This window comes from Anomaloglossus baeobatrachus, unplaced genomic scaffold, assembly GCF_048569485.1.
Source record: "Anomaloglossus baeobatrachus isolate aAnoBae1 unplaced genomic scaffold, aAnoBae1.hap1 Scaffold_535, whole genome shotgun sequence".
Classification (NCBI taxonomy): Eukaryota; Metazoa; Chordata; class Amphibia; order Anura; family Aromobatidae; genus Anomaloglossus; species Anomaloglossus baeobatrachus.
In genome coordinates this window covers 56,899-81,271 of record NW_027444723.1, presented here as the reverse complement: position 1 = coordinate 81,271, position 24,373 = coordinate 56,899, and the positions used below count along the sequence as shown (strand labels likewise).

Genomic DNA, 24,373 nt, shown 5'->3' with positions numbered 1-24,373 from the left:
GTAGTAGTGACGATTGTAGTGAGAATGAGGTTCACCAGCTCATCACTTGGGGCTGAGGAACCTCATCCTTACTACAATCCTCACTAGTGTAGTAGTAGTGATGATTGTAGTGAGGATGAGTTTACCCAGCTCATCACTTGGGGCTGAGGAACCTCATCCTCACTACAATCCTCACTAGTGTAGTAGTAGTGACGATTGTAGTGAGGATAAGTTTACCCAGCTCATCACTTGGGGCTGAGGAACCTCATCCTCACTACAATCATCACTAGTGTAGTAGTAGTGACGATTGTAGTGAGGAAGAGTTTACCCAGCTCATCACTTGGGGCTGAGGAACCTCATCCTCACTACAATCATCACTAGTGTAGTAGTAGTGACGATTGTAGTGAGGATGAGTTTACCCAGCTCATCACTTGGGGCTGAGGAACCTCATCCTCACTACAATCATCACTAGTGTAGTAGTAGTGACGATTGTAGTGAGGATGAGTTTACCCAGCTCATCACTTGGGGCTGAGGAACCTCATCCTCACTACAATCCTCACTAGTGTAGTAGTAGTGACGATTGTAGTGAGGATGAGATTACCCAGCTCATCACTTGGGGCTGAGGAACCTCATCCTCACTACAATCCTCACTACAATCGGGAAGCAGCGTGCAGCCTTCACTCCGTGAGTGATCAGTGCTGGCTGTCAGCGGTAACAGCGGTAACGCTGACAGACGCGTTACCATAGCAACGGTGCTCTCGGAGCCGCGGTTAGCGGTGACGTCACTGCTAACTGCGTTGCTATGGCAACGGTGATCTCCGTTAATGACCGGCTGTGTCAGCCGGTCCCTAACGGAACGGGGAGTCGACCGTGTGCTAGAGCATGTCGCCGGTACACGGCGATACACATATGTGCACCGTGTACCGGAGAGATGCACTCGCAGGTCCTACATGACGCGTCATAGTCATGTGACCAGTCTGTAGCCAATGAGATAATAGCCATGTGACTGGTCACATGGCTATTTTGACGTCATGATAGGTCCTGCATCTCAGCTGGCAGTGCTGGTCACGGGGAGGATTCAGCGATCATTGGATGGAATAGCGGCAGGAGACAGAGTACAGGAGGGATCGCGGGGACCGGTAAGTGTTATGGCAATGTTTATTAACTGTTTGTGTACATTTATAATGCATTTTTATGTGTTTGTGATTGCCTCCCATTATAGCCTATTGGTTCGAGTTCGGTTCGTTGAACGTTCGACGAACCGAACTCGAACGGGACACCCGTTCGGCGAACCGACTCGAGCCGAACCGCGACTGGTTTGCTCATCTCTAGTCCTGGGGTCAATCCCCAGTGAAACCAATCTGTTCTTAGTGTTGAAATAATACGCTATCCAACTCCAATATATGATGTTCTTGGCTTTGTTGCCGAATGACGGGATGTTTTGGCTTCCATCACAAACAGAACTACAAATTATTTTTTTTTTTTTCCCTGGCGGTCAAAACTCGTCTCTAAATGCCATTACTTTGCAGGATTTCACAGGTTTCATAGTGGAGTCGTCATCACGTCTACTTCACACGCAGAAGGTCCTGGGTTCACTCCTCTGTAAAAACAAGCCGTTTTCGCCGTAGAAGTAATTTGCTATCAACCTGTAACATATGAAATTCTTTGTTTTGTTGCCAACTGATAATATATTTTGGCTTCAATCACCAAGAGAACTACGATTTTGGGTTTCTTTTTTATTGACCATTTTAGCAGAAAACATAATCCCATATTATAAAAATCCTATTTGTTTCAAAATGTATAGTTCCCATAAATACAAAAGGAAAAGACCAAACTATGGCGAAAAAAGTAACACATTCAATATAAACTTCAATTTAAGCAAAATCCCTTTGTAGTAATAAAACTGGTAAAATATGTAACAATAATTGTAAATGTTTCATTAACCAACAATACTTGCCTTCAGCAATAAAAAGGCCCCGTCAGTCACAATTCTGCTCTGCTAGCCAATACACAGTAACTTTTCATCAGGTTTCATAATGTAGAGGTCATCACGTCTGCTTAACACGCAGAAGGTCCTGGGTTTAATCCCCAGTGAAACCAATCTGTTCTTAGTGTTGAAATAATACGCTATCCAACTACAATATATGAAGTTTTCGGCTTTGTTGCCGAATGATGGGATGTTTTGGCTTCCATCACAAACAGAACTACAAATTATTTTTTTTTTTTCCCCTGGCGGTCAAAACTCGTCTTTAAATGCAATTACTTTGCAGGATTTCACAGGTTTCATAGTGGAGTCGTCATCACGTCTACTTCACACGCAGAAGGTCCTGGGTTCAATCCCCAGTAAAAACAAGCCGTTTTTGCTGTTGAAGTAATTTGCTATCAACCTGTAACATATGAAATTCTTTGTTTTGTTGCCAACTGATAATATATTTTGGCTTCCATCACCAAGAGAACTACGATTTTGGGTTTCTTTTTTATTGACCATTTTAGCAGAAAACATAATCCCATATTATAAAAATCCTGTTTGTTTCAAAATATATAGTTCCTTTAAATACAAAAGCAAACAACTAAACTATGTGGAAAAAAGTAACACATTCAATGTAAACTTCCTTTTAAGCAAAATCCCTTTGTAGGAATAAAACTGGTAAAATATGTAATACAAATTGTAAATGTTTCATTAACCAAAAATACTTTCCTTCAGCAATAAAAAGCCCCCGTCAGTCACAATTCTGCTCTGCTAGCCAATACACAGTAATTATCCATCAGGTTTTATGGAGTAGTGGTCATCACGTCTGCTTAACACGCAGAAGGTCCTGCGTTCAATCCCCAGTAAAACCAATCTGTTCTTGGTGTTGAAATAATACTCAATTAAACTACAATATATGAAGTTCTTGGCTTTGTTGCCGAATGATGGGATGTTTTGGCTTCCATCCCCAACAGAGCTACGAATTTGGTTTTTTTTTTCCCTGGCGGTCAAAACTCGTCTCTAATTGCCATTACTTTGCAGGCTTTCAAAGGTTTCATAGTGTAGTGGAAATCACGTCTGCTTTACACGCAGAAGGTCCTGGGTTCAATCCCCAGTGAAACCCATGTGTTCTTGGTGTTGAAATAATCCCTTATCAACCTGCAGTATATAAAGTTCTTGACTTTGTTGCCGAATAACGGGATGTTTTAGCTTCCATCACCAACAGAGCTACGAATTTGTTTTTTTTCACCTGGCGGTCAAAACTCGACTCTAATTGCCATTAATTTGCAGGATTTCAAAGGTTTCATAGTGTAGTGATCATCACGTCTGCTTCACACGCAGAAGGTCCTGGGTTCAATCCCCAGTGAAACCAATCTGTTTTTGGTGTTGAAGTAATTTCCTATCGACTTGTAATATCTGAAATTCTTGGTTTCATTGCCAAATGACAATACATTTTGGCTTCCATCACAAAGAGAACTACGATTTTGGGTTTCTTTTTTATTGACCATTTTAGCAGAAAACATAATCCCATATTATAAAAATCCTATTTGTTTCAAAATATATAGTTCCCATAAATACAAAAGCAAAAGACCAAACTATGGAGAAAAAAGTAACACATTCAATATAAACTTCAATTTAAGCAAAATCCCTTTGTAGGAATAAAACTGGTAAAATATGTAATAATAATTGTAAATGTTTCATTAACCAAAAATACTTTCCTTCAGCAATAAAAAGGCCCCGTCAGTCACAATTCTGCTCTGCTAGCCAATACACAGTAACTTTTCGGTAGGTTTCATAGTGTAGTGGTCATCACGTCTGCTTAATACGCAGAAGGTCCTGGGTTCAATCCCCAGTGAAACCAATCTGTTCTTCGTGTTGAAATAATACGCTATCTAACTACTATATATGAAGTTCTCGGCTTTTTTGCCGAATGACGGAATGTGTTGGCTTCCATCACAAACAGAACTACAAATTATTTTTTTTTTCCCCTGGCGGTCAAAACTCGTCTCTAAATGCCATTACTTTGCAGGATTTCACAGGTTTCATAGTGGAGTCGTCATCACGTCTACTTCACACGCAGAAGGTCCTGGGTTCAATCCCCAGTAAAAACAAGCCGTTTTCGTTGATCAAGTAATTTGCTATCAACCTGTAACATATGAAATTCTTTGTTTTGTTGCCAACTGATAATATATTTTGGCTTCCATCACCAAGAGAACTACGATTTTGGGTTTCTTTTTTATTGACCATTTTAGCAGAAAACATAATCCCATATTATAAAAATCCTGTTTGTTTCCAAATATATAGTTCCTTTAAATACAAAAGCAAACAACTAAACTATGTGGAAAAAAGTAACACATTCAATGTAAACTTCCTTTTAAGCAAAATCCCTTTGTAGGAATAAAACTGGTAAAATATGTAATAAAAATTGTAAATGTTTCATTAACCAAAAATACTTTCCTTCAGCAATAAAAAGGCCCCGTCAGTCACAATTCTGCTCTGCTAGCCAATACACAGTAACTTTCCATCAGGTTTCATCGAGTAGTGGTCATCACGTCTGCTTAACACGCAGAAGGTCCTGCGTTCAATCCCCAGTAAAACCAATCTGTTCTTGGTGTTGAAATAATACTCAATTAAACTACATTATATGAAGTTCTTGGCTTTGTTGCCGAATGATGGGATGTTTTGGCTTCCATCCCCAACAGAGCTACGAATTTGTTTTTTTTCCCTGGCGGTCAAAACTCGTCTCTAATTGCCATTACTTTGCAGGCTTTCAAAGGTTTCATAGTGTAGGGGAAATCACGTCTGCTTTACACGCAGCAGGTCCTGGGTTCAATCCCCAGTGATACCCATGTGTTCTTGGTGTTGAAATAATCCCCTATCAACCTGCAGTATATAAAGTTCTTAGCTTTGTTGCCGAATAACGGGATGTTTTAGCTTCCATCACCAACAGAGCTACGAATTTGTTTTTTTTCACCTGGCGGTCAAAACTCGACTCTAATTGCCATTACTTTGCAGGATTTCAAAGGTTTCATAGTGTAGTGATCATCACGTCTGCTTCACACGCAGAAGGTCCTGGGTTCAATCCCCAGTGAAACCAATCCGTTTTTGGTGTTGAAGTAATTTCCTATCGACCTGTAATATGTGAAATTCTTGGTTTCGTTGCCAAATGACAATACATTTTGGCTTCCATCACAAAGAGAACTACGATTTTGGGTTTCTTTTTTATTGACCATTTTAGCAGAAAACATAATCCCATATTATAAAAATCCTATTTGTTTCAAAATATATAGTTCCCATAAATACAAAAGCAAAAGACCAAACTATGGAGAAAAAAGTAACACATTCAATATAAACTTCAATTTAAGCAAAATCCTTTTGTAGGAATAAAACTGGTAAAATATGTAATAATAATTGTAAATGTTTCATTAACAAAAAATACTTTCCTTCAGCAATAAAAAGGCCCCGTCAGTCACAATTCTGCTCTGCTAGCGAATACACAGTAGCTTTTTGTCAGGTTTTATAGTGTAGTGGTCATCACGTCTGCTTAACACGCAGAAGGTCGTGGGTTCAATCCCCAGTGAAACCAATCTGTTCTTAGTGTTGAAATAATATGCTATCCAACTACAATATATGAAGTTCTCTTCATTGTTGCCGAATGACGGTATGTTTTGGCTTCCATCACAAACAGAAATACAAATTATTTTTTTTTTTTCCCCTGGCGGTCAAAACTCGTCTCTAAATGCCATTACTTTGCAGGATTTCACAGGTTTCATAGTGGAGTGGTCATCACGTCTCCTTCACACGCAGAAGGTCCTGGGTTCAATCCCCAGTAAAAACAAGCCATTTTTGCTGTTGAAGTAATTTGCTATCAACCTGTAATATATGAAATTCTTGGTTTTGTTGCCAACTGATAATATATTTTGGCTTCCCTCACCAAGAGAACTACGATTTTGGGTTTCTTTTTTATTGACCATTTTAGCAGAAAACATAATCCCATATTATAAAAATCCTGTTTGTTTCAAAATATATAGTTCCTTTAAATACAAAAGCAAACAACTAAACTATGTGGAAAAAAGTAACACATTCAATGTAAACTTCCTTTTAAGCAAAATCCCTTTGTAGGAATAAAACTGGTAAAATATGTAATAAAAATTGTAAATGTTTCATTAACCAAAAATAACCTCCTTCAGCAATAAAAAGGCCCCGTCAGTCACAAGTCTGCTCTGCTAGCCAATACACAGTAACTTTCCATCAGGTTTCATAGAGTAGTGGTCATCACGTCTGCTTAACACGCAGAAGGTCCTGCGTTCAATCCCCAGTCAAACCAATCTGTTCTTGGTGTTGAAATAATACTCAATTAAACTACATTATATGAAGTTCTTGGCTTTGTTGCCGAATGAAGGGATGTTTTGGCTTCCATCCCCAACAGAGCTAGGAATTTTTTTTTTTTTTCCCTGGCGGTCAAAACTCGTCTCTAATTGTCATTACTTTGCAGGCTTTCAAAGGTTTCATAGTGTAGTGGAAATCACGTCTACTTTACACGCAGAAGGTCCTGAATTCAATCTCCAGTGAAACCCATGTGTTCTTGGTGTTGAAATAATCCCCTATCAACCTGCAGTATATAAAGTTCTTGGCTTTGTTGCCGAATAACGGGATGTTTTAGCTTCGATCACCAACAGAGCTACGAATTTGTTTTTTTTTCCCCTGGCGGTCAAAACTCGACTCTAATTGCCATTACTTTGCAGAATTTCAAAGGTTTCATAGTGTAGTGGTCATCACGTCTGCTTCACACGCAGACGGTCCTGGATTCAATCCCCAGTGAAACCAATCTGTTTTTGGTGTTGAAGTAATTTCCTATCGACTTGTAATATGTGAAATTCTTGGTTTCGTTGCCAAATGACAATACATTTTGGCTTCCATCACAAAGAGAACAACGATTTTAGGTTTCTTTTTTATTGACCATTTTAGCAGAAAACATAATCCCATATTAAAAAAATCCTATTTGTTTCAAAATATATAGTTCCCATAAATACAAAAGCAAAAGACCAAATTATGGAGAAAAAAGTAACACATTCAATATAAACTTCAATTTAAGCAAAATCCCTTTGTAGGAATAAAACTGGTAAAATATGTAATAATAATTGTAAATGTTTCATTAACCAAAAATACTTTCCTTCAGCAATAAAAAGGCCCTGTCAGTCACATTTCTGCTCTACCAGCCAATACACAGTAAATTTTCGTCAGGTTTCATAGTGTAGTGGTCATCACGTCTGCTTAACACGCAGAAGGTCCTGGGTTCAATCCCCAGTGAAACCAATCTGTTCTTAGTGTTGAAATAATACGCTATCCAACTACAATATATGAAGTTCTTGGCTTTGTTGCCGTATGACGGGATGTTTTGGCTTCCATCACAAACAGAACTACAAATTATTATTTTTTTTCCCCTGGCGGTCAAAACTCGTCTCTAAATGCCATTACTTTGCAGGATTTCACAGGTTTCATAGTGTAGTCGTCATCACGTCTACTTCACACGCAGAAGGTCCTGGGTTCAATCCCCAGTAAAAACAAGCCGTTTTCGCTGTTGAAGTAATTTGCTATCAACCTGTAACATATGAAATTCTTTGTTTTGTTGCCAACTGATAATATATTCTGGCTTTTATCACCAAGAGAACTACGATTTTGGGTTTCTTTTTTATTGACCATTTTAGCAGAAAACATAATCCCATATTATAAAAATCCTGTTTGTTTCAAAATATATAGTTCCTTTAAATACAAAAGCAAACAACTAAACTATGTGGAAAAAAGTAACACATTCAATGTAAACTTCCTTTTAAGCAAAAACCCTTTGTAGGAATAAAACTGGTAAAATATGTAATAAAAATTGTAAATGTTTCATTAACAAAAAATACTTTCCTTCAGCAATAAAAAGGCCCCGTCAGTCACAATTCTGCTCTGCTAGCCAATACACAGTAACTTTCCATCAGATTTCATAGCGTAGTGGTCATCACGTCTGCTTAACACGCAGATGGTCCTGCGATCAATCCCCAGTAAAACCAATCTGTTCTTGTTGGTGAAATAATACTCAATTAAACTACAATATTTGAAGCTCTTGGCTTTGTTGCCGAATGATGGGAGGTAATTTGCTATCAACCTGTAACATATGAAATTCTTTCTTTTTTTGCCAACTGATAATATATTTTGGCTTCCATCACCAAGAGAACTACGATTTTGGGTTTCTTTTTTATTGACCATTTTAGCAGAAAACATAATCCCATATTATAAAAATCCTGTTTGTTTCAAAATATATAGTTCCTTTAAATACAAAAGCAAACAACTAAACTATGTGGAAAAAAGTAACACATTCAATGTAAACTTCCTTTTAAGCAAAATCCCTTTGTAGGAATAAAACTGGTAAAATATGTAATAAAAATTGTAAATGTTTCATTAACAAAAAATACTTTCCTTCAGCAATAAAAAGGCCCGGTCAGTCACAATTCTGCTCTGCTAGCCAATACACAGTAACTTTCCATCAGATTTCATAGAGTAGTAGTCATCACGTCTGCTTAACACGCAGATGGTCCTGCGTTCAATCCACAGTAAAACCAATCTGTTCTTGTTGGTGAAATAATACTCAATTAAACTACAATATTTGAAGCTCTTGGCTTTGTTGCCGAATGATGGGAGGTAATTTGCTATCAACCTGTAACATATGAAATTCTTTCTTTTTTTGCCAACTGATAATATATTTTGGCTTCCATCACCAAGAGAACTACGATTTTGGGTTTCTTTTTTATTGACCATTTTAGCAGAAAACATAATCCCATATTATAAAAATCCTGTTTGTTTCAAAATATATAGTTCCTTTAAATACAAAAGCAAACAACTAAACTATGTGGAAAAAAGTAACACATTCAATGTAAACTTCCTTTTAAGCAAAATCCCTTTGTAGGAATAAAACTGGTAAAATATGTAATAAAAATTGTAAATGTTTCATTAACCAAAAATACTTTCCTTCAGCAATAAAAAGTCAGTCACAATTCTTCTCTGCTAGCCAATACACAGTAACTTTCCATCAGGTTTCATAGAGTAGTGGTCATCACGTCTGCTTAACACTAGAGTTGAGCGCGGTTCGTGGTTCGTGGTTCTCCAGTTCTAGGCTCGAGTTATTTTGGGGCAAGTTCTAGATCGAACTAGAACTCGAGCTTTTTGCAAAAGCTCGATAGTTCTAGAAACGTTCGAGAACGGTTCTAGCAGCAAAAAAACAGCTAAATCCTAGCTTGGTTTCTGCTGTAATAGTGTAAGTCACTCTGTGAATCACACTATTATGACATTTCAATGTATAGTGTGCGTGAACAGCGCCTTCAGATCACTGCTGTTTCTATAATGGCGATCGCCATTTTTTTTTTTTTTTTCTTGTCTTCCTTCCCTAAGCGCGTGCGTCTTGTGGGGCGGGCCAGCATGTCAGCCAATCCCAGACACACACACAGCTAAGTGGACTTTTAGCCAGAGAAGCAACGGCATGTGTGATAGGATGTCCATGTCACATGTCCCTGCATTATAAAACTGGACATTTTCCTCCAGGACGCCATTATCTCTTCTGCGTCTTTGGTGTCAGACATCACTTTTGCAGCTCCATCCTGAGTCCTATCGCTGATACAGCTGTATGCGCTCCATACACAGCGCTGGACAGCTTAGGGAGAGCACTTTCTAGCAGTCCTTTTAAGGGCTCAAACCGGCAGGGTCAGAGTTAAGGTGACAGGTCCTGAAAACAGCGCCAGCGTCTGTGTAGCCAAGGTCAGGGATTTCCTCGCTGCATTTGCCTATTAGGAGGGATAGAAAGGCAGGCTTCCATTCCTCTATCCAGAGCCCCAAAATCCTGGCACTGTACCCTCCTGTCCTCTGCACACTCCAACTCATAACTAAGCCATTATACTAGCAAACACTCTGTGTACCTAGTGGCATCCTATACGTGGCTATTGGACTTTGCTATAGTCCCACTAGTGCAAAGACATTTGCAGAGTGCGTCTGCCTGCATTGCACACTCCAACTCATTATAACTAAGCCATTATACTAGCAAACACTCAGTGTACCTAGTGGCATCCTATACGTGGCTATTGGACTTTGCTATAGTCACACTAGTGCAAAGAAATTTGCAGAGCGCGTCTGCCTGCATTGCACACTCCAACTCATTATAACTAAGCCATTATACTAGAAAACACTCAGTGTATCTAGTGGCATTCTATACGTGGCTATTGGACTTTGCTATAGTCACACTAGTGCAAAGACATTTGCAGCACATCTACCTGCATTGCACACTCCAACTCATGATATTTAAGCCATTATACTAGCAAACACTCAGTGTACCTAGTGGCATCCTATACGTGGCTATTGGACTTTGCTATAGTCACACTAGTGCAAAGACATTTGCAGCACCTCTACCTGCATTGCACACTCCAACTCATGATAACTAAGCCATTATACTAGCAAACACTCAGTGTACCTAGTGGCATTCTATACGTGGCTATTGGACTTTGCTATAGTCACACTAGTGCAAAGACATTTGCAGAGCGCGTCTGCCTGCATTGCACACTCCAACTCATTATAACTAAGCCATTATACTAGCAAACACTCAGTGTACCTAGTGGCATCCTATACGTGGCTATTGGACTTTGCTATAGTCACACTAGTGCAAAGACATTTGCAGAGCGCGTCTGCCTGCATTGCACACTCCAACTCATTATAACTAAGCCATTATACTAGCAAACACTCAGTGTACCTAGTGGCATTCTATACGTGGCTATTGGACTTTGCTATAGTCACACTAGTGCAAAGAAATTTGCAGAGCGCGTCTGCCTGCATTGCACACTCCAACTCATTATAACTAAGCTATTATACTAGCAAACACTCAGTGTACCTAGTGGCATCCTATACGTGGCTATTGGACTTTGCTATAGTCACACTAGTGCAAAGACATTTGCAGCACCTCTACCTGCATTGCACACTCCAACTCATGATAACTAAGCCATTATACTAGCAAACACTCAGTGTACCTAGTGGCATTCTATACGTGGCTATTGGACTTTGCTATAGTCACACTAGTGCAAAGACATTTGCAGCACCTCTACCTGCATTGCACACTCCAACTCATGATAACTAAGCCATTATACTAGCAAACACTCAGTGTACCTAGTGGCATCCTATACGTGGCTATTGGACTTTGCTATAGTCACACTAGTGCAAAGACATTTGCAGAGCGCGTCTGCCTGCATTGCACACTCCAACTCATGATAACTAAGCCATTATACTAGCAAACACTCAGTGTACCTAGTGGCATTCTATACGTGGCTATTGGACTTTGCTATAGTCACACTAGTGCAAAAACATTTGCAGAGCGCGTCTACCTGCATTGCACACTCCAACTCATTATAACTAAGCCATTATACTAGCAAACACTCAGTGTACCTAGTGGCATCCTATACGTGGCTATTGGACTTTGCTATAGTCACACTAGTGCAAAGACATTTGCAGCACCTCTACCTGCATTGCACATTCCAACTCATGATAACTAAGCCATTATACTAGCAAACACTCAGTGTACCTAGTGGCATTCTATACGTGGCTATTGGACTTTGCTATAGTCACACTAGTGCAAAGACATTTGCAGCACCTCTACCTGCATTGCACACTCCAACTCATGATAACTAAGCCATTATACTAGCAAACCCTCAGTGTACCTAGTGGCATCCCATACGTGGCTATTGGACTTTGCTATAGTCACACTAGTGCAAAGACATTTGCAGAGCGCGTCTGCCTGCATTGCACACTCCAACTCATTATAACTAAGCCATTATACTAGCAAACACTCAGTGTACCTAGTAGCATCCTATACGTGGCTATTGGACTTTGCTATAGTCACACTAGTGCAAAGACATTTGCAGCACCTCTACCTGCATTGCACACTCCAACTCCTGATAACTAAGCCATTATACTAGCAAACACTCAGTGTACCTAGTGGCATCCTTTACGTGGCTATTGGACTTTGCTATAGTCACACTAGTGCAAAGACATTTGCAGAGCGTGTCTGCCTGCATTGCACACTCCAACTCATGATAACTAAGCCATTATACTAGCAAACACTCAGTGTACCTAGTGGCATCCTATATGTGGCTATTGGACTTTGCTATAGTCACACTAGTGCAAAGACATTTGCAGAGCGCGTCTGCCTGCATTGCACACTCCAACTCATTATAACTAAGCCATTATACTAGCAAACACTCAGTGTACCTAGTGGCATTCTATACGTGGCTATTGGACTTTGCTATAGTCACACTAGTGCAAAGACATTTGCAGAGCGCGTCTGCCTGCATTGCACACTCCAACTCATTATAACTAAGCCATTATACTAGCAAACACTCAGTGTACCTAGTGGCATCCTATACGTGGCTATTGGACTTTGCTATAGTCACACTAGTGCAAAGACATTTGCAGAGCGCGTCTGCCTGCATTGCACACTCCATCTCATTATAACTAAGCCATTATACTAGCAAACACTCAGTGTACCTAGTGGCATTCTATACGTGGCTATTGGACTTTGCTATAGTCACACTAGTGCAAAGACATTTGCAGCACCTCTACCTGCATTGCACACTCCAACTCATGATAACTAAGCCATTATACTAGCAAACACTCAGTGTACCTAGTGGCATCCTATACGTGGCTATTGGACTTTGCTATAGTCACACTAGTGCAAAGACATTTGCAGCACCTCTACCTGCATTGCACACTCCAACTCATGATAACTAAGCCATTATACTAGCAAACACTCAGTGTACCTAGTGGCATCCTATACGTGGCTATTGGACTTTGCTATAGTCACACTAGTGCAAAGACATTTGCAGCACCTCTACCTGCATTGCACACTCCAACTCATGATAACTAAGCCATTATACTAGCAAACACTCAGTGTACCTAGTGGCATTCTATATGTGGCTATTGGACTTTGCTATAGTCACACTAGTGCAAAGACATTTGCAGAGCGCGCCTGCCTGCATTGCACACTCCAACTCATTATAACTAAGCCATTATACTAGCAAACACTCAGTGTACCTAGTGGCATCCTATACGTGGCTATTGGACTTTGCTATAGTCACACTAGTGCAAAGACATTTGCAGCACCTCTACCTGCATTGCACACTCCAACTCATGATAACTAAGCCATTATACTAGCAAACACTCAGTGTACCTAGTGGCATTCTATACGTGGCTATTGGACTTTGCTATAGTCACACTAGTGCAAAGACATTTGCAGAGCGCGTCTGCCTGCATTGCACACTCCAACTCATGATAACTAAGCCATTATACTAGCAAACACTCAGTGTACCTAGTGGCATCCTATACATGGCTATTGGACTTTGCTATAGTCACACTAGTGCAAAGATATTTGCAGAGCGCGTCTGCCTGCATTGCACACTCCAACTCATGATAACTAAGCCATTATACTAGCAAACACTCAGTGTACCTAGTGGCATCCTATACGTGGCTATTGGACTTTGCTATAGTCACACTAGTGCAAAGACATTTGCAGCACCTCTACCTGCATTGCACACTCCAACTCATTATAACTAAGCCATTATACTAGTATTTTTGCTGCCAGTTTAAGGGCTGTAGTTGCATTGTCAGGGATATTTATTCTTTATTATTCTGCTGTTAATAAAGCTAGACCACCACTGCAATCTACACCACCTCTCAATTTTTACTACCACATTTTCAGTGCACAATCTTGTCGCAATCAACATGAGTGGCAAAATGTCAGATGCTGGTGGAAAGGGGAAGAGGCGTGGTGGAAAAGGCAAAAAAGGTTTTGTCCGTGGGGAAGGTGGCAAAGCTCCATTATCATCTGCTGAAGATAGACCATCTACCAGCAAAAGTAAGATGTCTACTAATTACCGTGGACAATCCGATGTGCTCCCTTTTTTACGGACACGAACAAGAGGAACAAAGGTAGATGATGGCCAAAAAAGGAAAATGCTTGAATGGATCTCAAGTGGTCCAACAAGTGCCCTCTCAGCCACTTCAAGTACCGCATCCAAAAAACACCAGTCCTCTGAGTTGTCATCCCAATCAAACTTGCTTTCTCCCAGCCCTGAAGTCTCCATCAGCCCTGCACAGTATGGTGGAACTGAGATGGCTGAGTCTGCAGAGCTGTTCAGTCACACTATAGCCTGGGAATCAGAGGTCTGCTCCCAAGCTACAGTGAGTACAGAACAGGAAATGGTCTGCAGTGATGCCCAGAACCTTTGTGACTCTGATTCAGGCCGTGAGGACCAAGTTTCTGAGCATAATGTTGACCCTTTGTCACAAACTGTAACACCTGTGGTTATAGACAATGAGGAACATACTGATGAAGATGAGACTCAGATACCCGATTGGGATGACAACTTAAATATTCGGTCAGGGCAAGAAGAGGCTCGGTCTGAGGGGGAGGGGAGTGCAAACACAACAATTGATGATGAAGTTCTAGATCCCACCTACTGTCAACCCACAGTCAGGCACTCGAGGAGGTCAACAGAGGTGGTGGAGGAGGATGCAACTGATGACGAAGTTACCTTGCGCCTTCCTGGACACAGTCGGAGTACTGGTAGCACGTCTACAACTGCATCCTCAGCCACCACTCTGCCTCTGAGCATTATTCGGGGTGGATCAACAGGTCGCATGGCCTCTAAGCCTTGCCTAGCCTGGTCCTTTTTTGACATAGAAAAAGATCGGCCAAATTATGTGATCTGTAAAATTTGTCAGGGTTCTCTTAGTAGAGGTCAAAACCTCAGCTGTTTGACAACTTCTTGCATGAATCGTCATATGAATAAATATCATTTGGCCCGGTGGGAAGCTCACCGTGCTGCAATGCGGCCTAGCGGAGCGAACCATCCACCGCCTGCCCCTTCCATGGCATCCGCGCGCTCGTCATCTTCTAGGACTGTGGGGACAGCTGTCACACCTGTTTTTCCACCCACAACTTCCACCACTGTAACCGCAACAGGCAGTTTGCTTGGTAGGTCATCAGTTGGTTTGGAAGGGGAAACAAGTGAGTGTGTACAGCTCTCTCAGACATCAATTGCACCAACATTGGATGAAGGCAACATCATGTCTCCGCCTGCACTTTCCTCACAAACCTGCATTTTTCCAGGGACACCCTACTCAACACCGTCTACACACAGCAGCCAGATCTCTGTCCCTCAGATGTGGTCAAATAAAAGGCCACTTCCTGCGACCCATGACAAAGCTAAGAGGTTGACTCTATCCCTCTGTAAGCTGTTGGCTACCGAAATGCTGCCTTTCCGCCTAGTGGACACACAGGATTTTAGAGACCTTATGTCTCTCGCTGTGCCCCAGTACCAGATGCCTAGTCGCCACTACTTCTCTAACAAAGGTGTGCCCGCGCTACACCAGCATGTCGCACACAACATCACCGCTTCCTTGAGAAACTCTGTGTGTCAACGGGTGCATTTCACCACCGATACTTGGACCAGTAAGCATGGACAGGGACGTTACATGTCGCTGACTGGGCACTGGGTAACTATGGTGATAGATGGTGAAGGGTCTGCTGCACAAGTCTTGCCGTCCCCACGACTTGTGTGTCAATCCTCTGTCTGTCCAAGTTCCGCCACTGCTTCTGCATCCTCCACCTCATCTGGGTCCTCCACCTCCGCCCCATGCCTGCCTGGTCAGGCCACCAGCGTTCTCACAGCGCAAAAGGAATCACGCACCCCTCATTACTATGCTGGCAGCAGAGCGCAACGGCATCAGGCGGTCTTTAGCTTGACATGTCTTGGTAGTAAGAGTCACACAGCTGAGGAGTTGTGGTCAGCTCTGCGGTCCGAGTTTAATAAATGGTTGTCTCCACTCAACCTGCAGCCTGGTAAGGCCGTGTGCGACAATGCTGCAAAACTGGGTGCGGCCCTTCGCCTGGGCAAGGTGACACACGTGCCTTGTATGGCTCACGTGTTGAACCTTGTCGTCCAGCAATTTTTAACACACTATCCCGGCCTAGATGGCCTTCTGAACAGGGCACGAAAACTGTCTGCTCACTTCCGCCGTTCAAGCGCCGCAGCTGAGCGACTTGCATCGCTCCAGAAGTCTTTCGGCCTGCCGGTTCATCGGCTGAAATGCGATGTGGCGACATGCTGGAGTTCAACTCTCCACATGTTACAGCGACTGTGGCAGCACCGCCGTGCCCTGGTGCAATACGTCATGACGTATAGCCTGGGACAACGAGATGCAGAGGTGGGTCAGATCACCCTGATGGAGTGGTCTCAGATCAAGGACCTATGCACCCTTCTGCACAGTTTCGACATGGTGACGAATATGTTTAGCGCTGACAATGCCATTATCAGCATGACGATTCCAGTCATTTACATGCTGGAGCAGACGCTAAACACTATTCGGAGTCAGGTGGTGGGACAACAGGAAGGGGAGGAACTACAGGAGGATTCACATGCGCAAGACACAACAACATCACCAAGGTCCAGACGTTCATCATCACCAAGACGCCAGGCATGGGACCATGGGGGACAGGGATCAACAAGGGCGCATGGTAGCAGGCGAGATGTTGAGGAAGGTGCAGGAGGACATGAAGAAATGGAGGACGAAGTGTCCATGGACATGGAAGACTCAGCGGATGAGGGAGACCTTGGTCAAATTTCAGTTGAAAGAGGTTGGGGGGAGATGTCAGAGGAAGAAAGAACGGTTAGCACCTCTATGCCACAAACACAGCGTGGACTTGGTCCGCATGGCTGCGCAAGACACATGAGTGCCTTCTTGTTGCACTACCTCCAACATGACCCTCGTATTGTCAAAATTAGAAGTGATGATGACTACTGGCTTGCCACACTATTAGATCCCCGGTACAAGTCCAAATTTTGTGACATAATTCCAGCCATAGAAAGGGACGCATGTATGCAGGAGTATCAGCAGAAGCTGTTACTCGATCTTAGATCGGCTTTTCCACCAAACAACCGTGCAGGTTCAGGGAGTGATTCTCCCAGTTGTAACTTGACAAACATGGGACGGTCTCGTCATCTTCAACAGTCTACCCGTACCAGTAGGACCGTATCTGGTGCTGGTAACAGCAATTTTATGGAATCTTTTCATAATTTTTTTAGACCCTCCTTTGCAAGGCCACCAGAGACAACAAGTCTGACACATAGTCAACGGCTGGAGAGGATGATACAGGAGTATCTCCAAATGAACATCGATGCCATGACTTTGCAAATGGAGCCTTGCTCCTTTTGGGCTTCAAATCTAGAAAAATGGTCAGAGCTCTCCAGTTACGCCTTGGAGATTTTGTCGTGTCCAGCTGCCAGCGTTGTCTCTGAACGTGTCTTCAGTGCTGCTGGGTGTGTGCTGACAGATAAGCGCACGCGTCTGTCCAGTGACAATGTGGACAGACTGACGTTCATCAAAATGAACAAGTCATGGATCCAGAAGGAATTTACTACCCCTGTGTCATCCTGGGGAGAGTAAATGCTTGTGGATTTGGAATGTGCTTGATGCAAATCAAAACATCCTGTTTGCAACTAGGGCACAACTGCTGCCACTGATGGGGTGGGTGTGTGTGGGGCCCAATTTATGGAAAAAAGGGAGACTCCGCTTGGAGTAACCCTTGCTTGATGTGTTTTTAAAAGAAGCCAAGATGAACAGAGCTGGGATCAGGAAAGACTTTGCTACCTACCCTGGTGTCATCCTGGGTACGGTTAATTATGGCGTATTTTTGAATGTGCTTGATGCAAATCTAGCTGTGAAGTGTACAACTGGGGCACAACTGCTGCCACTGAAGGGGTGGGTGTGTGTGGGGCCCAATTTTTTGAAAAAAGGGAGACTCCGCTTGGAGTAACCCTTGCTTGATGTGTTTTTAAAAGAAGCCAAGATGAACAGAGCTGGGATCAGGAAAGACTTTGCTACCTACCCTGGTGTCATCCTGGGGACGGTTAATTATGGCATATTTTTGAATGTGCTTGATTGAAATCTAGCTGTGAAGTGTACAACTGGGGCACAACTGCTGTCACTGAAGGGGTGGGTGTGTGTGGGGCCCAATTTTTTGAAAAAAGGGAGACTGCGCTTGGAGTAACCCTTGCTTACATTGTTTTTAAAAGAAGCCAAGATGAACAGAGCTGGGATCAGGAAAGACTTTGCTACCTACCCTGGTGTCATCCTGGGTACGGTTAATTATGGCGTATTTTTGAATGTGCTTGATGCAAATCTAGCTGTGAAGTGTACAACTGGGGCACAACTGCTGCCACTGAAGGGGTGGGTGTGTGTGGGGCCCAATTTTTGGAAAAAAGGGAGACTCCGCTTGGAGTAACCCTTGCTTGATGTGTTTTTAAAAGAAGCCAAGATGAACAGAGCTGGGATCAGGAAAGACTTTGCTACCTACCCTGGTGTCATCCTGGGTACGGTTAATTATGGCGTATTTTTGAATGTGCTTGATGCAAATCTAGCTGTGAAGTGTACAACTGGGGCACAACTGCTGCCACTGAAGGGGTGGGTGTGTGTGGGGCCCAATTTTTTGAAAAAAGGGAGACTCCGCTTGGAGTAACCCTTGCTTGATGTGTTTTTAAAAGAAGCCAAGATGAACAGAGCTGGGATCAGGAAAGACTTTGCTACCTACCCTGGTGTCATCCTGGGGACGGTTAATTATGGCGTATTTTTGAATGTGCTTGATGCAAATCTAGCTGTGAAGTGTACAACTGGGGCACAACTGCTGCCACTGAAGGGGTGGGTGTGTGTGTGGGGCCCAATTTTTTGAAAAAAGGGAGACTCCGCTTGGAGTCACCTTGCGGTGTTTTACATGACTTTAGAAGGGCGTGCCATGCCTATATCTGTGTGTCCTCCTCTTTTTCCTTGTCCAGCTGTTTTGTTTTCGCATGAGTACATGTCCTTGTCACTTTCCCATGTGTTTGTGTTGTGTTGTGAGTTGTTTTCTAGGTGTTTTTCTGTGTTTGTGATTGCCTGCCATTGTTTCCTATGCAGTTCGAGTACGGTTCGTCGAACGTTCGACGAACCGAACTCGAACGGGACCTTCGTTCGGCGAACCGAACTCGAGCCGAACCGGGACCGGTTCGCTCATCTCTACATACACGCAGAAGGTCCTGCGTTCAATCCCCAGTAAAACCAATCTGTTCTTGGTGTTGAAATAATACTCAATTAAACTACAATATATGAAGTTCTTGGCTTTGTTGCCGAATGATGGGAAGTAATTTGCTATCAACCTGTAACATATGAAATTCTTTCTTCTGTTGCCAACTGATAATATATTTTGGCTTCCATCACCAAGAGAACTACGATTTTGGGTTTCTTTTTTATTGACCATTTTAGCAGAAAACATAATCCCATATTATAAAAATCCTGTTTGTTTCAAAATATATAGTTCCTTTAAATACAAAAGAAAACAACTAAACGATGTGGAAAAAAGTAACACATTCAATGTAAACTTCCTTTTAAGCAAAATCCCTTTGTAGGAATAAAACTAATAAAATATGTAATAAAAATTGTAAATGTTTCATTAACCAAAAATACTTTCCTTCAGCAATAAAAAGGCCCCGTCAGTCACAATTCTTCTCTGCTAGCCAATACACAGTAACTTTCCATCATGTTTCATAGAGTAGTGGTCATCACGTCTGCATAACACGCAGAAGGTCCTGCGTTCAACCCCCAGTAGAACCATTCTGTTCTTGGTGTTTAAATAATACTCAATTAAACTACAATATATGAAGTTCTTGGCTTTGTTGCCGAATGATGGGATGTTTTGGCTTCCATCCCCAACAGAGCTACGAATTTGTTTTTTTTTTCTCTGGCGGTCAAAACTCGTCTCTAATTGCCATTACTTTGCAGGCTTTCAAAGGTTTCATAGTGTAGTGGAAATCACGTCTGCTTTACACGCAGAAGGTCCTGGGTTCAATCCCCAGTGAAACCCATGTGTTCTTGGTGTTGAAATAATCCCCTATCAACCTGCAGTATATAAAGTTCTTGGCTTTGTTGCCGAATAACGGGATGTTTTAGCTTCCATCACCAACAGAGCTACGAATTTGGTTTTTTTCCCCTGGCGGTCAAAACTTGTCTCTAATTGCCATTACTTTGCAGGATTTCAAATGTTTCAAAGTGTAGTGGTCATCACATCTGCTTCACACGCAGAAGGTCCTGGGTTCAATCCCCAGTGAAACCAATCTGTTCTTAGTGTTGAAATAATACGCTATCCAACTACAATATATGAAGTTCTCGGCTTTGTTGCCGTATGACGGGATTTTTTGGCTTCCATCACAAACAGAACTACAAATTATTATTTTTTTTCCCCTGGCGGTCAAAACTCGTCTCTAAATGCCATTACTTTGCAGGATTTCACAAGTTTCATAGTGGAGTCGTCATCACGTCTACTTCACACGCAGAAGGTCCTGGGTTCAATCCCCAGTAAAAACAAGCCGTTTTTGCTGTTGAAGTAATTTGCTATCAACCTGTAACATCTGAAATTCTTTCTTCTGTTGCCAACTGATAATATATTTTGGCTTCCATCACCAAGAGAACTACGATTTTGGGTTTCTTTTTTATTGACCATTTTAGCAGAAAACATAATCCCATATTATAAAAATCCTGTTTGTTTCAAAATATATAGTTCCTTTAAATACAAAAGCAAACAACTAAACTATGTGGAAAAAAGTAACACATTCAATGTAAACTTCCTTTTAAGCAAAATCCCTTTGTAGGAATAAAACTGGTAAAATATGTAATAAAAATTGTAAGTGTTTCATTAACCAAAAATACTTTCCTTCAGCAATAAAAAGGCCCTGTCAGTCACAATTCTGCTCTGCTAGCCAATACACAGTAATTTTCCATCAGGTTTCATAGAGTAGTGGTCATCACGTCTGCTTAACACGCAGAAGGTCCTGCGTTCAATCCCCAGTAAAACCAATCTGTTCTTGGTGTTGAAATAATACTCACTTAAACTACAATATATGAAGTTCTTGGCTTTGTTGCCGAATGATGGGATGTTTTGGCTTCCATCCCGAACAGAGCTACGAATTTGTTTTTTTTTTCCCTGGCGGTCAAAACTCGTCTCTAATTGCTATTACTTTGCAGGTTTTCAAAGGTTACATAGTGTAGTGGAAATCACGTCTGCTTTACACGCTGAAGGTCCTGCGTTCAATCCCCAGTGAAACCCATGTGTTCTTGGTGTTGAAATAATCACCTATCAACCCGCAGTATATAAAGTTCTTGGCTTTGTTGCCGAATAACGGGATGTTTTAGCTTCCATCACCAACAGAGCTACGAATTTGTTTTTTTTCCCCTGGCAGTCAAAACTCGTCTCTAATTGCCATTATTTTGCAGAAATTCAAAGGTTTTATAGTGTAGTGGTCATCACGTCTGCTTCACACGCAGAAGGTCCTGGGTTGAATCCCCAGTGAAACCAATCTGTTTTTGGTGTTGAAGTAATTTCCTATCGACTTGTAATATGTGAAATTCTTGGTTTCGTTGCCAAATGACAATACATTTTGGCTTTAATCACAAAGAGAACTACGATTTTGGGTTTCTTTTTTATTGACCATTTTAGCAGAAAACAAAATCCCATATTATAAAAATCCTATTTGTTTCAAAATATATAGTTCCCATAAATACAAAAGCAAAAGACCAAACTATGGAGAAAAAAGTAACACATTCAATATAAACTTCAATTTAATCAAAATCACTTTGTAGGAATAAAACTGGTAAAATATGTAATAATAATTGTAAATGTTTCATTAACCAAAAATACTTTCCTTCAGCAATAAAAAGGCCCCGTCAGTCACAATTCTGCTCTGCTAGCCAATACACAGTAACTTATCGTCAGGTTTCATAGTGCAGTGGTCATCATATCTGCTTAACACGCAGAAGGTCCTGGGTTCAATCCCCAGTGAAACCAATCTGTTCTTAGTGTTGAAATAATACGCTATCCATCTACAATATATGAAGTTCTCGGCTTTGTTGCCGTATGACGGTATTTTTTGGCTTCCATCACAAACAGAACTACAAATTATTATTTTTTTTCCCCTGGCGGTCAAATCTCGTCTCTAAATGCCTTTACTTTGCAGGATTTCACAAGTTTCATAGTGGAGTCGTCATCACGTCTACTTCACAGGCAGAAGGTCCTGGGTTCAATCCCCAGTAAAAACAAGCCGTTTTGGCTGTTGAAGTAATTTGCTATCAACCTGTAACATATGAAATTATTTGTTTTGTTGCCAACTGATAATATATTTTGGCTTTTATTACCAAGAGAACTACGATTTTGTGTTTCTTTTTTATTGACCATTTTAGCAGAAAACATAATCCCATATTATAAAAAGTCTGTTTGTTTCAAAATATATAGTTCCTTTAAATACAAAAGCAAACAAATAAACTATGTGGAAAAAAGTAACACATTCAATGTAAACTTCCATTTAAGCAAAATCCCTTTGTAGGAATAAAACTGGTAAAATATGTAATAAAAATTGTAAATGTTTCATTAACAAAAAATACTTTCCTTCAGCAATAAAAAGGCCCCGTCAGTCACAATTCTGCTCTGCTAGCCAATACACAGTAACTTATCATCAGGTTTCATAGAGTAGTGGTCATCACGTCTGCTTAACACGCAGAAGGTCCTGCGTTCAATCCACAGTAAAACCAATCTGTTCTTGGTGTTGAAATAATACTCAATTAAACTACAATATATGAAGTTCTTGGCTTTGTTGCCGAATGATGGGAAGTAATTTGCTATCAACCTGTAACATATGAAATTCTTTCCATTGTTGCCAACTGATAATATATTTTGGCTTCCATCACCAAGAGAACTACGATTTTGGGTTTCTTTTTTATTGACCATTTTAGCAGAAAACATAATCCCATATTATAAAAATCCTGTTTGTTTCAAAATATATAGTTCCTTTAAATACAAAAGCAAACAACTAAACTATGTGGAAAAAAAGTAACACATTCAATGTAAACTTCCTTTTAAGTAAAATTTCTTTGTAGGAATAAAACTGGTAAAATATGTAATACAAATTGTAAATGTTTCATTAACAAAAAATACTTTCTTCAGCAATAAAAAGGTCCCGTCAGTCACAATTCTGCTCTGCTAGCCAATACATAGTAACTTTCCATCAGGTTTTATAGAGTAGTGGTCATCACGTCTGCTTAACGCGCAGAAGGTCCTGCGTTCAATCCCCAGTAAAACCAATCTGTTCTTGGTGTTGAAATAATACTCAATTAAACTACAATATATGAAGTTCTTGGCTTTGTTGCCGAATGATGGGATGTTTTGGCTTCCATCCCGAACAGAGCTACGAATTTGTTTTTTTTTTTTCCTGGCGGTCCAAACTCGTCTCTAATTGCCAATACTTTGCAGGCTTTCAAAGGTTTCATAGTGTAGTGGAAATCACGTCTGATTTACACGCAGAAGGTCCTGGGTTCAATCCCCAGTGAAACCCATGTGTTCTTGGTGTTGAAATAATCCCCTATCAACCTGCAGTATATAAAGTTCTTGGCTTTGTTGCAGAATAACGGGATGTTTTAGCTTCCATCACCAACAGAGCTACGAATTTGTTTTTTTTCCCCTGGCAGTCAAAACTCGTCTCTAATTGCCATTACTTTGCAGAATTTCAAAGGTTTCATAGTATAGTGGTCATCACGTCTGCTTCACACGCAGAAGGTCCTGGGTTCAATCCCCAGTGAAACCAATCTGTTTTTGGTGTTGAAGTAATTTCCTATCGACTTGTAATATGTGAAATTCTTGGTTTCGTTGCCAAATGACAATACATTTTGGCTTCCATCACAAAGAGAACTACGATTTTGGGTTTCTTTTTTATTGAACATTTGAGCAGAAAACATAATCCCATATTATAAAAATCCTATTTGTTTCAAAATATATAGTTCCCATAAATACAAAAGCAAAAGACCAAACTATGGAGAAAAATGTAACACATTCAATATAAACTTCAATTTAAGCAAAATCCCTTTGTAGGAATAAAACTGGTAAAATATGTAATAATAATTGTAAATGTTTCATTAACCAAAAATACTTTCCTTCAGCAATAAAAAGGCCCCGTCAGTCACAATTCTGCTCTGCTAGCCAATACACAGTAACTTATCGTCAGGTTTCATAGTGTAGTGGTCATCACATCTGCTTAACACGCAGAAGGTCCTGGGTTCAATCCCCAGTGAAACCAATCTGTTCTTAATGTTGAAATAATACGCTATCCAACTACAATATATGAAGTTCTCGGCTTTGTTGCCGTATGACGGGATTTTTTGGCTTCCATCACAAACAAAACTACAAATTATTATTTTTTTTCCCCTGGCGGTCAAAACTCGTCTCTAAATGCCTTTAGTTTGCAGAATTTCACAAGTTTCATAGTGGAGTCGTCATCA

The 24,373-nt window shown here is 41.0% G+C and overlaps 5 non-coding genes across 5 annotated transcripts; all 5 read left to right on the top strand.

The window, feature by feature from the left end:
* Nucleotides 1–2,998: 2,998 nt before the first annotated feature.
* Nucleotides 2,999–3,071, top strand: TRNAV-UAC (transfer RNA valine (anticodon UAC)). The gene has a single exon. It is a non-coding gene; the product is annotated as a tRNA-Val (tRNA).
* A 665-nt stretch (nt 3,072–3,736) lies between these two features.
* On the top strand, nt 3,737–3,809 carry TRNAI-AAU (transfer RNA isoleucine (anticodon AAU)). Its single transcript has one exon. It is a non-coding gene; the product is annotated as a tRNA-Ile (tRNA).
* A 3,382-nt stretch (nt 3,810–7,191) lies between these two features.
* On the top strand, nt 7,192–7,264 carry TRNAV-AAC (transfer RNA valine (anticodon AAC)). The gene has a single exon. It is a non-coding gene; the product is annotated as a tRNA-Val (tRNA).
* A 12,579-nt stretch (nt 7,265–19,843) lies between these two features.
* Nucleotides 19,844–19,916, top strand: TRNAV-UAC (transfer RNA valine (anticodon UAC)). The gene has a single exon. It is a non-coding gene; the product is annotated as a tRNA-Val (tRNA).
* Nucleotides 19,917–24,098: 4,182 nt separating this feature from the next.
* Nucleotides 24,099–24,171, top strand: TRNAV-AAC (transfer RNA valine (anticodon AAC)). Its single transcript has one exon. It is a non-coding gene; the product is annotated as a tRNA-Val (tRNA).
* The last annotated feature ends 202 nt before the right edge of the window (nt 24,172–24,373 follow it).